Source organism: Phocoena sinus, chromosome 9, assembly GCF_008692025.1.
Source record: "Phocoena sinus isolate mPhoSin1 chromosome 9, mPhoSin1.pri, whole genome shotgun sequence".
Lineage (NCBI taxonomy): Eukaryota > Metazoa > Chordata > Mammalia > Artiodactyla > Phocoenidae > Phocoena > Phocoena sinus.
Window position 1 is genome coordinate 6,759,670 of NC_045771.1, and position 16,604 is coordinate 6,776,273.

At 45.3% G+C, this 16,604-nt stretch overlaps 2 non-coding genes across 2 annotated transcripts; both read right to left on the bottom strand.

Annotated features, from left to right (window-relative positions):
* Positions 1–6,005: 6,005 nt before the first annotated feature.
* On the bottom strand, positions 6,006–6,077 carry TRNAC-GCA. The gene has a single exon. It is a non-coding gene; the product is annotated as a tRNA-Cys (tRNA).
* A 2,779-nt stretch (positions 6,078–8,856) lies between these two features.
* On the bottom strand, positions 8,857–8,928 carry TRNAC-GCA. The gene has a single exon. It is a non-coding gene; the product is annotated as a tRNA-Cys (tRNA).
* Positions 8,929–16,604: the final 7,676 nt, after the last annotated feature.

A 16,604-nucleotide genomic window follows, 5' to 3' on the forward strand; every position in this document is an offset into this window, starting at 1 on the left:
TTTTGACCCCTTTCACCCATTTCTCCCACCCCTCACCTCCCCCCACCTTTGGCAACCGCCAATCCGTAGGTTTATCCATATGTCTATATCCTTATGTTTTTTATTTACCTCCTGTGAATAACATATAGTTGTTTCTTTAATTCAGTGGCATTCTTTGTCTTTTTACTGTGGTATTTCATACATTTATTTTTAATGTTAATACTGATAATATCTTGGTTTAAATTTTCTATCTCTTGTCCTGCAAGTCCTAGTTTCTTTTTCTCTCCTTTGTCTTCTTTTGTAGACTATAGGAAAAGACCCTCAGAGGTTAGAGATGAGATCCCTGAACCCTGGAATGCAACTGGTGAAAAATCCACAAGTGTCCATTGAGCTAATGGACCCCTCTGCCGAGGGGATCACCCAAAAGATGGTTAGTGTGTGGCTGACAGAAACTGGGACTGGGATGTACACGAGGGAACCAGTATCCTTGTCTGCTGTTGACAGTAACCTAAGCTCCTTAGGTTGGAATTTGCATAGAATAAAAAATAGAGAGCTAGAGAATAAAATCATTGGCACTTGCCCTGTGCTGACCTGGGTGGGGACAAATGTATCTGGGTAAAGCGATGCTCTCAGTGCCCACGAAAGTTGGCCCTCAGAGAGGTGCAGAATCAGCTCACCCCTCCCCACCGCAGACCCTCCGACTGCTTTTGTGTGCACTGCAGGCTCACCAATGACATGCTTTCTTCCCCCCCAACCCCCGCGTCTGTGCTCTCGCTCCAGCACAAGAGGTTACCTCTGCTCGACAGACAGAACAGATTCAGCTAAACCTGAACTCCTTGATTTCCCTTCGTATCTCAGAGACATCTCTCCTCAGCTGTCCTTAGCCCTTTCCCTTCCATCTCAGAGAAGAACATTCCCCTCCCCTCCCCCTTCCAAAGTAAATGGCTCCATCTGTACTCTTGTCCTCAGGACTGAATTGATTCAATTTTCTCCGTCCTGTTCCCTCCACAGCCAAAAGTATGCTCAAGCCTCTAGCCTAAGTTAAATTATGTTTCCCACCTTCCCCTGTACCTGCTGCTGTATTTCTCTCTGGATAACAGTAATTTTCATTTTCCACCTCTGCCCCCACACACTATTCTTCATCCTGCATATCTTATATAAGTCATCATGTCCCACATATTATAACCTGAAAATTTCTCTGGAATTCCTTTTCTCCTCTGTATTTGCTTCCTTACTCTGTATGTGTCACTGGGCAAGTTCTTTAACTCTGTAAGCTTCCATTTCTTTGTCTTAAATAGGGATAAGTTTCTCGTGACGTATAAATATGGCAACTTCAGATAAATTGCCCAGCATGGTACTAACACATAGTAGGTGCTCAAAAAATAATATCAGTTAAGGAACTGTCTTTAGGCAAACTCCCAGCCGCTCTCTGCGATGTCTCCTAAGTGACCTCCTGAAATAAAGGAAATGAATTCACTTTGCAGCCACAACCCTCCCTATCGCCCACAGAACAATGTCCGAACTCTGGAACATATTTTACACACAAATTCTCTTCAGTCTAATCATCCACCTCCAACAGTAGGTCACAGTCACACTCTCTCCCCCTTCCCCCCTGCAAAGTCACGGCACACACGCACTTACAACCTACCCCAGGTACACACATACACACTCACACCAACATGCATGGTCACACCCACAGCCACACACACATACACACAGACATGCACACATATACCTTTTCCACCCAGAAAGCACTCCCCAAACATTGCATCTTTGTTTCTTTACACTGTCTGTCTGGCACGCCCTTTCCCCACACTGCCTGGACATGCACCTTCCAGACTCAGCTGACCCCCCCATCTCTGCAAAGCTGTCACGAAGTCAGCCCTCAGAGCAGCCCAGCTGCGCTCTAAGCTCCTTTCTATCACATCTAACATATCTTCATGTTGCAAATCACTCTTCCCTGCGAGAAAGAGTGAAGGATGAACCGTCATGTCTAGATTTCACTCATCCCTGGGTCCTCTCAAGGCCTGGCCTCTTGCCCGGCAAAGTAAGCATTTGAGGAACTTAACTGAGGGACTGATCGCTCTCTGGGTTTTGTTCTCGGCCACAGAAAGAGAGATGGGGGAGAGGAGGATTCAGGGCTGCGGACAGAGGGCTCCCCGTGGACCCGCTTGGCCGGGGGACAAGGGGAAGAGACCCCTGCCTGATGCCTGCGGGCCAACCCCACTGATTCAGGACCGCAAAGCCGGGGGTATGGCTCCAGCACTGCAGAGGTACCAGCTGTTCATTCATCTGCTGGGTGACAGGACACATAGTAGCTTAGACCTAGTCTGCAGACAAAGAAACTCTGGTTGACATCTCCATGCCCACTACTTACGCATAATTTTATTCATTTAACCGTTGTTGTTGTTGTTTCTTGGCATTTAAAAAAATTTTTATTTTATATTGGACTGTAGTTGATTTACAATGTTGTGTTAGTTTCAGGTGTACGGCAAAGTGATTCCGTACTAGGAGTACACTGGACTAATGCCTTCCGGCCCTTTACTGATTATAATGGGGTCAAGGGGATGAGCCCGATGGCATCCAGGGACATCCCATGGCCTCCTACTATGCCACCATAAGAGGGAGGTTCTAGGGTTGTTCCTACAAACCCCAACGAGTGGGGATCTCCTAAATCTTCAATGGGGTCCCAGGTAACATGCATGTAACTAAGTTTAGCTACCAAAATTGCGCATAACTAGGGGGCACCTGGATTTGAACCAGGGACCTCTATTTTTATTGAAGTATAGCTAATTTACAATGTTGTGTTACTTTCAAGTGTACAGCGTGATTCAGTTTTATATATATGTGTGTATATGTACATACACAGACACATATTCTTTTTCAGATTCTTTTCCATTATAGGTTATTACAAGGTATTGAGTATAGTTTTCTGTGCTATGCAATAGGTCCTTGTTGTTTACGTATTTTATATTATTTTATTTTTTTAATAAATTTATTCATTTATTTTTGGTTACGTTGGGTCTTCGTTGCTGTGCGGGGGCTTTCTCTAGTTGCAGCGAGCAGGGGCTAGTCTTTGTTGCGGTGCCCAGGCTTCTCACTGCGGTGGCTTCTCTTGTTGCGGAGCTGTAGGCGCACAGGCTTCAGTAGCTGTGGCTCGCAGGCTCTAGAGCACAGGCTCAGTAGTTGTGGCGCACGGGCTTAGTTGCTCCGTGGCATGTGGGATCTTCCCGGACCAGGGCTCGAACCCGTGTCCCCTGCATTGGCAGGCACATTCTTAACCACTGCACCACCAGGGAAACCCCTATGTATTTTATATACAGTATGTTAATCCCAAACTCCTAATTTATCCCTTCCCCCCCTTTCCCCTCTGGTAATTGTTAGTTTGTTTTCTGTGTCTGTGAGTCTGTATCTGTTCTGTAAATAAGTTCATTTGTATCATTTCTTTAAGATTCGACATATAAGTGATATCATGTGATATTTGTCTTTCTCTGTCTTGTTTACCTCACTTAGTATGATAATCTCTAGGTCCATCCATGTTGCTGCAAATGGCATTATTTCATTCTTTTTATGGCTAATATTCCATGGGGTGTGTGTGTGTGTGTGTGTGTGTGTGTCTGTATGTGTGTGTATATATATATATATATATATATGTGTGTGTATATATATCACATCTTCTTTATCCATTCATCTGTTGATGGACATTTAGGTTGTTACCATGTCTTGGCTATTGTAAATAGTGCTGCTATGAGCATAGGGGTGCATGTATCTTTTTGAATTAGAGATTTCTCTAGATATATGCTCAGGAGTGGGATTGCAGGATCATATGGTAATTCTATTTTTAGGTTTTTGAGGACCCTCCATACTGTTCTCCATAGTGGCTGCACCAATTTATATTCCCACCAACAGTGTAGGAGGGTTCCTTTTTCTCCACACCCTCTCCAGCATTTATTATTTGTAGACTTTTTAATGATGGCCATTTTGACTGGTGTGAGGTAATACCTCACTGTAGTTTTGATTTGCATTTCTCTAATACTTGAAGATATTGAGCATCTTTTCCTGTGCCTTTTGGCCATCTGTATGTCTTCTTTGGAGAAATGTCTATTTAGGTCTTCTGCCCATTTTTTGATTGGGTTGTTTGTTTGTTTTTTATATTAAGCTGTACGAGCTGTTTGTATATTTTGGAAATTAATCCCTTGTCAGTAGCATTGTTTGCAAATATTTTCTCTCAGACCATAGGTTGTCTTTTCGTTTTGTTTATGGCTTCCTTTGCTGTGCGAAAGCTTTTAAGTTTAATTAGGTCCCATCTGTTTATTTTTGTTTTTATTTCCATTACTCTAGGAGACGGATCCAAAAAAATATTGCTGTACTTTATGTCAAAGAGTGTTCTGCCTATGTTTTCCTCTAGGAGTTTTATAGTATCCAGTCTTACATTTAGATCTTTAATCCATTTTGAGTTTATTTTTGTACGTGGTGTTAGAGAATGTTCTAATTTCATCCTTTTACATGTAGCTGTCCAATTTTCCCAGCACCGCTTATTGAAAAGACTATCTTTTCTCCATTGTCTATTCTTGCCTCCATTGTTGCAGATTGACAAGTGCATGGGTTTATCTCTGGGCTTTCTGTCTTGTTCCATTGATCTATGTTTCTGTTTTTGTGCCGGTACCAGAACCAGGGACCTGTTAATATGCAGTCAAATGCTCTACCCCTGAGCTATACCCCCAAGAACACTAGTATGGTCTAATTAACATCTTTCATTTGTGTGGTAACACTCAACTCTGCAAAATTAAGTTATAGATCTCCTCCAGGACTGGCTTTTTGGAAGCTGCCAGACCGGGCTTCGAGTAAGACATCTTCCCTCAGGCCTGCAGCTTTCCAGTCCTCAGTCCCTGGGTGGGGTCATCAATAAGGAGAAAAGGAGAGAAGCTGCCTGATGAGCCCCCAACCCATTTCCCATTGCCTTGGTTTAGCCCAAGAGCTGGACGAAGGTCTCCAAAACTACCCACCTACCCTACCTGGGTTCCCAGCCGTTTGTTTCCATAGGTCTGACCACCTTCCCCACTCCACTGTGCCAACCTGTTTTGGAGGGAAGGAGGGGTGAGAGTGATAATTTAGGGTTACCATTTTTTAAAAATTTTATTTATTTTGGGCTGCGTTAGGTCTTCCTTGCTGCGTGTGGGCTTTTCTCTAGTTGCCGTGAGCAGGGGCTACTCTTTGTCGCAGTGTGCGGGCTTCTCATTGCGGTGGCTTCTCTTGTTGCAGAGCACAGGCTCTAGGCGCATGGTCTTCAGTAGTTGTGGCATGCGGGCTCAGTAGTTGTGGCTCGCAGGCTCTAGAGTGCAGGCTTAGTAGTTGTGGTGCACGGGCTTAGTTGCTCCACGGCATGTGTAATCTTCCTGGAGCAGGGCTCGAACCCGTGTCCCCTGCATTGGCAGGCAGATTCTTTTTGTTGTTGTTGTTTTGCAGTACGCGGGCCTCTCACTGCTGTCACCTCTCCCGTTGCGGAGCACAGGCTCCGGACGCGCAGGCTCAGCGGCCATGGCCCACGGGTCCAGCCGCTCCGCAGCATGTGGGATCTTCCTAGACCAGGGCACGAACCCGTGTCCCCTGCATCGGCAGGTGGACTCTCAACCACTGCGCCACCAGGGAGGCCCTGGCAGGCAGATTCTTAACCACTGCACCACCAGGGACCTAGGGTTACCATTTATTGCCTGCTCCTGGGAAGTCATCTGTATCTACAGCTCTCTGGTCTGCCCTAAAAAAGTCTGCATCAGGGGCCTTGCCTTCTCTTTGAGGATCCAATAGAGTTGGAGAAATGAGAAACATACAGAAGAAAAAAGTCCTGATGCCATGAGGAGGATAGATACCTCGAGTATTAGTGCAGGAAGACATGAGAAGAGGCTCCACCCAGATTGCTGTTGTACAGGGGCTGACCTGTAGCTTCCAGTTTCAGGTAGGATCCTGATTGATGGATGAAGGAAAATGGGATGAGTAACAGCTTCCATGAATAGAAAATCCAATATGGCAGGGGGTACCCGGATTTGAACCAGGGACCTCTTGATCTGCAGTCAAACGCTCTACCCCTGAGCTACACACCCACTACTTATTATAGATGTCTCATAAACACCTTTCACCTTCATGGTCACACCCAGAACTCCTGCAACATACTGGAAGTTTCTACTTATTTCTAGAGAGCTGGTAAGACCAGAAACTTATTCCTCCACAAACTCAGGCCCCAGAGTCCCACAACCCTACGCCTTCACATGCCTGCATCTCCCCCTTTTCCTCAGTGTATGGTGACAGCAGCAGCCTGGAGGAGCATTGACATTCACTACTGGAAGGGCCTTTAGAATTTATTTGTCTGTTTTCCTCTTGTTCTGCACTACAAAACAGCAAATTGAAGAGATCCTGCCCAACCTCTTTGGAAACACATGCAGTACGTACACCAGAGCGTGTCTCTTCAGCTTTGTATCTGTGCATTAAGCCCCAGGGTGCTGGTGGGGACAGCTGGGGAGGTTGGTGAGCTTCCGAGTCCCTAACCTGGATCTTTTTAATTTTCCTGAAGTTGGTGATAACCTCATGTCTCTTAGGCTAATATTTTATCTAAGTAAGCGGATTGCAACTATTATTGCAACTACGACTATATTATTATTGGCTATTATTATTCCCTTGCTTTGGAGGAGAAAACCTGCCAGGGATGATGCAGGATTGACTTCAGCTCTTTGCTTTTAACTATTGTTTTTGAGGGTATGAAGAGGTTGAGTGGAGTGAGAAGTCCCCTGACATTCAGAATAAGAATTTCAAGTGGAATAAAACAGTGCAGTAAACTCATACCCTGAAGTCTGTGGACTGCAGGAGTGAACTAGCCAGAAGCGCCCCCATATGGTCACGATGTGGGTTTATTGACCTGAAATAGGAGCTCCTGCAAGAGACAACTGGTCCACCATCTAGATGCTGCCACAAAGAATAACTGAGCACCAATGAGAACAGAACGGAGACCACTGCCTTTGCCAGCCTTCCTCCAATATTCCATGGTCAGCACTGAAAGACTCTCTAAAGCAGGTCACCTGGTTCATCTTCCTGAGGAAACATGCTACAGCTCACTCATCCCCATGGGCTCTGTGAGTCTCTGCTGCTCAGACCGGAAGCAGACGTCCACGGTGCATTTTCAGGGTCCCTGTTCAAGGCTGGTGACTGAGGTCCTTGCGTGAATGCAGGGGACAGGGAAGTAGCCCCTAGACGTGGCACACGGCCTCACGATTGAAAGTGGCTTGAAGCCCCTAGTATGTAGCGGCCAGTCGCCGGCAGTCAGCAAGCTCCGCAAACAGCCCCCTCACTGCCTTTTCTTTAGATCCTTTGCTCTGTGCTGACCCTGCTGAAGCAGCCCAGGACGGAGAGACTGGAGCCCTGGGGGCCTCCTGCAAGCACTGCCCTGTGCTCCGTAATGGGCGGAGCATACAAGAGGCATCAAAGCTCCCATTGCCCCCAACGGTGGTGCCTGTGCATGGTGAGGTGGGACGTGCCCATGGGAAAGGTGACATCTGCAAGGCTCTAAAGGTAAGTGTTAATGGGGATCGGGGTTGGGTCAGCCCTGGAGAAGTTCACCTGGGGCTGCAAGAAGCTAGAGAGGCTTTCTGGCAAAGATCTAAACTGTCCAACCTCTCTTCTGTCCTACGAAGACTCAATCCACAGGGCCCAGAGGTAAAAAGGCATTTCTTCAATCGTAGAAACCTGAAAGGGTGTTGTTGGAAGGTGGAGATGTTGAATAATATCCTTCTAACCAAGAAGGAACTTTAAGACTGAAACACGAAGCAGGCGACTCCATAAAGTACAAACACAAAGTTTATTGTGGATAACTTACATAGGGTAGGATCTGGCGGACGGCAATCCTGAAGCATTGGCAGCTGCGCTCTGCACCGCCCGCAGGGGTACAGGGGGATTTAAAGGGCCCAAAGCTGAAACCCCACTACTGAGGCAGAAGAATGTCCACACTGACGGGAACCAGGGTTTGTTCCTCCCCCTGGGGATCTCATGACCATTGACCACCTGGGTTAACAAAAGGCACTCTTCCAGTGTTCACCTCAGATGAAGGCTAAGGGTAAAAGGCGATAAGGAACTCACCTGTCTTGGGTGCATTCCTTGTCGAGTAGGCTGAAGTTCAGTCATGCAGAAGGGGAGGGGGTAGGACTGCCGGCCTGAGATGAAGCTGCCGAGATGGGGTCAGTGTGGTTCAACCGCGCAGGCTTGCTCTAACTGTCTAATAAGCACCGGTGTAGCCTCACCAGCACTTCTGTGTATTTTCCATCCGCCCATGAGGACAGCTCCACTGCAGGCTAAACCCGTTCCCTCTCACCTTCTCCTTCCCCCAAGCCTGGACCCCCTCCCACCTGGCAGCCCTGCAGCTTCTCCTCCCCCCGATTCATGGCAAGGCATCTAAAGCCACTGATGTTCTCCTAGAAGGGCTTTTAGAATGACCCAGATCGGCAGATGCCTAATGTGGCAGCGGGAAAATCATCTAATGCTTCTGTGATATGAGTGGACGAAAAGAAGGAGGCGTGCTGTTGAAAAGCAAAACTTTGCAGGCCTAACAAAACCTGAATCTCTGGAGAGGGGGCCCAGGGAAAGTGTATGTTTACATTCCCACAATCCCAGGTAGTTCTAGTGCTTGGGTGAGCCTTGAGTCCACATGATCTTGGCTGGACACACATTTCTGGTTCTAGGACTTTCCATTGCCCCCGCCCAGGAGATGAGCTAGACAAGCTTCCTTCTTACCCGCCCCCCCCACCTCCTTTACCAATTATTGCACCCCTCAATCTGCCGAGTAAGAGCCCACCTGAAGGTGCCATTTGGTGTAGGTACTGAAACAAAGCTTATTTCAGGGGACACCTGGATTTGAACCAGGGACCTCTTGATCTGCAGTCAAATGCTCTACCACTGAGCTATATCCCCCTGCTTGTTAAGAGTATCTAATAAATACCCTTTCACCTGTGTTGAGATGCCCACACCCACTGTGCACGGAAATTTCTATTGATTCTCAGAAAGTTCTGGAGATAGGGGAATTTTGCCTTACAGAAAGCTAGCTTCTTCTTCCCCATAGATCCCCCTCCCAATTTTGGCCCCCAGAAACCTTCTCTGCTCACAATCTTGCAGTCTCATTTTTCTTGGTACCACTTGGCAGGCACCTGCTGGTTGCTAAGAGCTGGACCACCCCTGCTTCCTTCCTCCCTCAGCAAGCTCCATCTGCTTTCAACTTGCCTGTGGCTCTCTCTTCTCCACCCTCACTGCTATCCTGCAGGATGGACTGGGGGCTCCATTACCCGAATCATCCTCTCTGCTCTTCTTTCCTCTCATCACAGCTACTTCTTGGCTTTTGGCAGGGTCTTGACTGAATCCAGACAAATTACTTGAATTTTTTGCCGAAGAGGCCACAACCCTCATCCTGGGGCCCAGGAAGCTGTCCCAGCTGTCCCAAGGGGCCTCAATCCAGAAGGTCAGCACAGCTGGAGCAGCAGGGACTTCCCTGAGAATCAGGACCTGGGATGCCTCTGCTGGATGAACCCCTGGCCTGAGGCATAGCACTGCGCTTCTAAGGAGTGAACCTAGCCCCTGGCCAACACCACCCGGAGATCTAAAGGGCATGTAGACCTCAAAAGTGTAGAGTAAAGACAACTGCCCAAAGGTGGTGAAAGTGCCTGTTATATCCGTGTCCAGGAGACCAACGTTGGGAATGTACAGGGGCTTGCAAAGGAAACCCTGGACAAGGGAAATATCCCCCCATCATCCATCCATTTAATTTAGTGACGTTATTTACATTGTTGCAAAGTAAAAAGGTAATCTCTCTATTTTTCTACAGTGACTAACACAACATTGAGCATGAAAGTAGGTCTGCAATAAATATTTGTTGGATGGAAGTAAAGATAGCAAAATTAGCAAAGATACCTAAGTATGGAATAAATGCAAAATATCTCAGATACCACCAGCCAAATGAACACTTCTGGTATTTTCACATCTGTTTCTCCAAACTTGTGCAAATACATGCCCCTGCGTTTGGGTTCGACTCCTTCTTGCCAGAGATGAGCCAGTTCACACTTCATGAAACTTGTTCACCAGCTATTCTCCCTCATCAGTCTTCTGGCTCCCTTAGAATGTTCCCCTCTCTTACTGAAAAGTTTAAAAACATGGAAAGACTTAGAAGAATACCCATATAAAAACTTCTCTTGTTAGAAAAAGGACTCATGGGCTTCCCTGGTTGAGAGTCCGCCTGCCAATGCAGGGGACACAGGTTCGTGCCCCGATCCGGGAAGATCCCACATGCTACGGAGCGCCTGGGCCCGTGAGCCATGGCTGCTGAGCCTGTGCGTCCAGAGCCTGTGCTCCGCAACGGGAGAGGCCACAACAGTGAGAGGTCCGCACGCAAAAAAAAAAAAAAAAAAGGACTCAGGAAATACTTGGCTGCCCAGTGGTTAGGACTCAGCGCTTTTACTGCCTGGGCCCGGGTTCAATCCCCAGTCGGGGAACTAAGATCCTGCAAGAAGTGTGGCAGGGCCAATAAATAAATTAATTAATTAATTACATCTTTAGAAAAAAACAAACAAACAGGACTCAAAAAATATCCAGCAGGGCGTCTCTAAAACAAATAAACACACCTCCACCAATCGTCACACCCAGTGGTCAACATCATAAGGCTTCTCTTGAGAACTGGAAACAAGGTAAGCATGTCTGTTAGCGTTGTTTCCATTTAACATTGTACCTAAAACCAGAGGCAATGTATTAAGATTTAAAAAAGTGGAACAGGAGGAACAAAACACCTATTGTTCATAGATAGTATGATTACCTCAATAGAAAACACAAAATCACCTACAAATCATTTGAACTATCAAGTTTAATACATTGCAAGATAAAGTTATTAAAAATCAATTCCTATACACAATAATGAAGTGTTAGAAATAAAATCTTTTAAAGTATGTCACTAAAAGTAGTATTAAAAATGCAAGATCCCTAGGAATAAATATAAGCTGTACAGAACCTTTATTTAAAATATTTTAAAAGCTTCACTGAAAGACACTGAAGGGGACCTAAATGAAGAGATAGGCTCTGTTTTGGGGTAGGACAAAATAACAATTTTGTAAAGATGTTAATGCTTCCCAAATTAGCCTATAGGTTTAATGTAATTGCAGTCAAAATCCCGGTTGTGATTTTTATAGTCTTTGACACACTGATGTTAAAAGTTATGTGGGAAAAGAAAGAGCTGGGAATAGCTAGTGTTTTCCTGAAGAATGAGAGCTGGACAAGGAAATTAGTCCTATCAGATATGAAGTTTTTACAGTTTAAGGCTGTAAGACAGTGTAGTGTTGGCACAAGGATAGACAAATAACCATAAGGCAGAATAGAGATCCCAGAAATGGACCTATCTATAGAAAGAAACTGATATATGAGAGAGGTGGCATCGTAGGGCAGAGGGGAAGGGGGTGGACTTGCTGATAAATGGTGCTAAGACAATTGGATATCCATACACAAAATAAATTCCAGGAGGATTCAAGACTTAAATATAACAGACAAATCTTCAAACTTTTAAAATATAAGAGAGAACCTTTATGACTTTGGAGTAGGAGAAGGATTTCTTAATCATGACACATATAAACACCATAAAGAAAAGGATTGATATATTCTAGTTCATTGAAATTAAGAACTTTTGTGTACTAAAAGTCTCCAGACAGAAAGTGGAAAGATGAGTCATAGATCAGAAAAAGAGATTTGTCAATCATGTGTCAGTCAAGATATTGTCAGAAAATAGAAAGTACACTAGGCAGTTCAACAGAGAGAATTTAATACAGGGAATTGGTTAAATAGGTGCGGAGGAAATAAAACAGCAAAGAGAGAACTGCAAGGTAATGCAGAGATAATAACTCCAGGAAGCACCTCTCACTCCCTGTGCTGACAGAAGAAGGAAAGAGGTTGCAGTTATCAGAATGCAGAAGCTGGAGGGAGGGGCTCTGAAGAGTTGGGACTCAGACTTGTGAGGATGTGGTGCTGCCCAGCTGGTGCTGGTACCTCGGGAACTCAGAAGGCTGGTCTCCCAGAGACAGAGCACTGACGGTAAGGCTGGTCCTAGGAGTGCCAAACGAAAGCTGGGAATGAAAACCAATGCTGCCAGTGTGGAGGGACATGGCTAGGGCTACACTGACAGGAGCAAGCAGAACAAAGCAAGTTCTGATCTGCTTTCCATTATTATAGATTACTTTGCATTTTCTAGTAGGTTATAAAAGTGGAATTATACAATATGCACTCTTTCTCTCTTGCTTCTTTCACTCGATATAACTGTTTTCGGATTTGCCCATGTTGTTGCATGTATCAATAGTTCACTCCTTTTTACTACTCAGTAGTATTCTACGGTATGGATATATATATATATATTAAGTTTTGTTTACCCACTCACCGCTCACCCGTTAATGGTCATTTGTGTTACTTCCAGTATTTGGCTATGACAAATCAAGCTGCTATGACATTCACATACAAATCTTTGGATACATGCTTTCACTTCTCTTGGGTAAATATCTGCAAGTAGAACAGCTGGATCAAAGTGATTGTAACATTTTACGTTCAACCAAGAGTGTATTCCCACCGGCAGTTGCTCCATGTCCTTGTCAACACTTGGTAGGGTCAGTCTTTTTAGTTTTAGATCTTCGAAGGGGTGTGCAATTGTAGGAGGGGGTTTTAATCTCATTGTGGTTTTAATTTGCATTTCTGTGAGGACTAATGATATTGAACGCCTTCACCTATGCTTGGAATAGCTGGAACTACTTCCCCAGAATCATTTCCTCGTAGAGGTTAGAGTTAGAGTTGGCCCAAATGAGAATTCGCATGATATTTGGGAGGTGGAAGTGAAGCAGCAGACACTGCTCTCTGAAAGTTGTTGCAGTTGGGTGTGTGACAGCCAGACACTGACACCAACAGATCCCAGCCTATCTGCAACCACCCCCGTCATGTCCAGCTTCTCTTCCCAACTGCGTGTCCATCAACAGGAGCCCCAGTGCCACCACCAGATATTTGGCTGAGGACCTAGAGAAGTAGTAACTAAGCAGAAGTGTTGATTTCCTATCAACTTTTTCACCAGCCCCTTCACGATTCCCCTCCAGGGGTGGGATATGCTTGGCTTCCCAGATCCCTCTTCACCTCCGACTTTTCCACCTTGCCTTGCTTTAGGGAGGCTCATAAGTGACTGTTCTTTGATCCTCCAACTCCCCCTTCTGGACTGTTACTTCTCCCAGCTCATGATATAATTGTGTAAGGTCTTATTTCCATAATAATTGTTATTGTTCAGTAATACTTATAGTGATTCTGCTTCTCTGATGAATACTGACTGGCTCATCTCACTGCGTTTATTTTTTTTCACTTTTTCATGCGTGTATGAAACTGCATGAATCATTCAGCCTTATGAATAATAAAAAATAATATACCTGTGTAATCTCACACCCAGATCAAGAAATAGAACATTATTCAGAGGTGGATGGAAATGAGATATAAGGGATGGAGTAGAGAATCGGTCTTCCCTGAGTGTACAATTTTATATAGCCTTGACTTTTGAATTGTTTTACATTTCAAAAAAATAACTCAATTATGAAGAGGTGAAGCTGAAAATAAATATAAACAAAACCCCAAAACCTAATGTTATATCACATCGGTAACATGACCACAAAGAAGAAAACACCCTTAGTGGTATATATTCTAAGGGGAGAAATAGATACTGAACTTTACCTAGGAAGCTGTTTTGGTGTAACTTACAAAACGTATGGTTTTGTTTTTAATATTTATTTATTTATTTTGGCTGTCTCGGGTTTTAGTTACAGCACATGGGGTCTTCGTTGCAGCATGCAGGATCTTTAGTTGCGGCATGCGGGCTCATAGTTGCAGCACGTGAACTCTTAGTTGCGGCACGCATGCGGGATCTAGTTCCCTGACCAGGGATGGAACCCAGTCCCCCTGCATTGGGAGTGTGGAGCCTTATGCACTGGACCACCAGGGAAGTCCCCCACAAAACTTACGTTTTTGAGAACTTGAGTAAATATACTGATATTTGGGGGAACCAGAGTTCTAATTGTGGGAGACAGGAGGTATAAATATGGAATGAAGATAGGCAAGGAAGAATTGTGGAGTTGGACTGGAATCATAAGTAGCTGTGTGAATACACAATCACACAGCACACATACACACACACACACACACAAGTACACACGTACATTTTCTGACTCTGCCCTCTGAAAAGGTTCTAGAAACAACATCTCAGTTGCAATGAGCACTCCTAATGCCCATATCGTGGTTATTAAATACCATTTAAAAGAACCAGAGGGACTTCCAGGTGGTGCAGTGGTTAAGAATCCTCCTGCCAATGCAAGGGACACGGGTTCGAGCCCTGGTCCGGGAAGATCCCACATGCTGTGGAGCAACAAAGCCTGAGCGCCACAACTCCTGAGCCTGCGCTCTAGAGTCCATGAGCCACAACTCCTGAGCCCGTGTGCCACAAGTACTGAAGCCCACATGCCTAGAGCCCATGCTCGGCAATAAGAGAAGCCACCGCAGTGAGAAGCGTGTGCACCGCAATGAAGAGTAGCCCCCGCTCGCGGCAACTAGAGAAAGCCTGCATGCAGCAACGAAGACCCAACGCAGCCACAAATAAATTAATTAATTAAGAAAAAAAAAAAAGAACCAGAAACTTGGAGATTTGGCTGATTCCACAGCTGGGTAAGAAACCTAAAATGTGAACCATGGAACATTTTGTGCCAGACAGTAGGAACGTGCTCAAAAACTGATGGGAACGTGTCAACAGAACACAGGGCCAGCTTGAAGAGGCTCACCGCTAGCTAAATTTGGGACAATCTGAGCATCAAAACAAATGGAGGAATGTGTTATAGCTCATTAAATTAGAGAATCCATGAATCCATGTTAGTAGGTTTTTTTAAAAAAAATTTTTAGGTAGAGAAAGGAAAGCTTTACAAAATCTTTACCAACAAATCAACCAATAAATGTAAAAAGGGTAGAAATATAAAAATCTTCATTTTATGACCATCATTGTAAAAACTGACTTAGATAAGAGTTTCAGAGACCATCCCTTGTACCAGCTCTGTACCGAATTTTTTAAAATTGTAATTTTGTGAAGGTTTTTTTCTCAATATTCCCCAAATTGTACAAGCTTCAGGCCCACAAAACAGGGGTCCACCCTTGGTAGAGGAGATGTGTTATTTGGGAAGGAGAGATCACGTGGAAGAAGAGCTGGCGGGGGGGGGAGGTAAAGGACCTCGGGGCAGATTCCAGAACATTCTCCTGTAGTGGAAGGGTCGACTGTGCGTGCTCAGGAGTTTCCTCCAAAAGGCAAAAGGGTGCAGGGGCTCCAATCGGGAAATCCCTATCCCCTACCCTCAACCCCACATTTGAGAGGCAATCCCGGAGAGCTGGGTGTGGGGCGGAGGGGACATGAGAAAACAGCTGGGCTAGCATCCGTGAGAAAAAGAAAATCAGGCACTCGGAACAGACCTCTCGCAACCGTGTGAGTACAGCGTCGCCCCACCACCATGCCTGGGGAGAGTCCACTTTCATACCCAAAGAACGCATCCGGGATGACGCCCTTGCTGTACGTTCAGCCCAGGCTGATGAAGCGAAAACAAAGGGCACCTTAAGACCCCGGCGGCCAGACCCGAAGCCCAGCAGAGTACAGAGCACGTGGTGCGCAGGTCCCTCTTCAGCAGAGTCCCACTTAGAGGAAATTCTCAAAGGAAATGCATCCTCACGGCCACATGGGGGCGCCATTCAAAGGCTCCTTCCATTCGCCGGCCCCGGTTCGCCTCTTAAGTTTTCCGACTAATAAATTTATTTTTCTCTCCTTGTTTTAAAAATACTATTCTTGTTATTACCAAATATTATAAAATATTACTGTTATTACGAAATTTTTAAAAATTAAATTAGAAAATGTATAAAAATGGCTTGTGTTCTCACTGTTAAAGAAAACTACTTGACTATATGCTTCCAAACCTTCCAATGATAATATATGTAATCATTTTATAATCATTTTATATATATTATATATACTATATATATATAATATATATATAATATAATCATTCTGGACAGACTTCTCTTAAAATATCATGAACATCTTCCCATACAAAGTTCTTCACCAAAATAATTTTAGGTGATGGTATTGTGTTCCGTTGTCCATCCCATTAAAAATATTTTTTATAGCTAACCCACACTTTATAGAAAGTTCTAAGTGGCTGCCTACAGGGATTTAGTGAGCTATATTCCTATTGTTGGAAGAATTTTTTCCATTTCAAATCAAAGGTAGACATGAGGTACAGCTGTCCAAGTAAGGAAACACACAAGAAGCCCAGATCGCCCCGCAGGACCTCAAGCAGCAGAGGCGACGTGGCGGGCGCCCCAGGGATGAAGGCGCTGGTCTCCTGGGGTTCGCATGGGGGGGGGCGGCCGCCGTCGCCGTGGTCACCGGGGGCGGCCCGGCTCCCCCACTGGAGCGGGGAGATCGTTTTTCGTCACCGAGTCCCTCGGGGCGCGGGGGACCAAAGTCCGAGGCTCTCGCGGCCGGCGGCAGGTCTGGCGCTGAGTCCTGTCGGCGA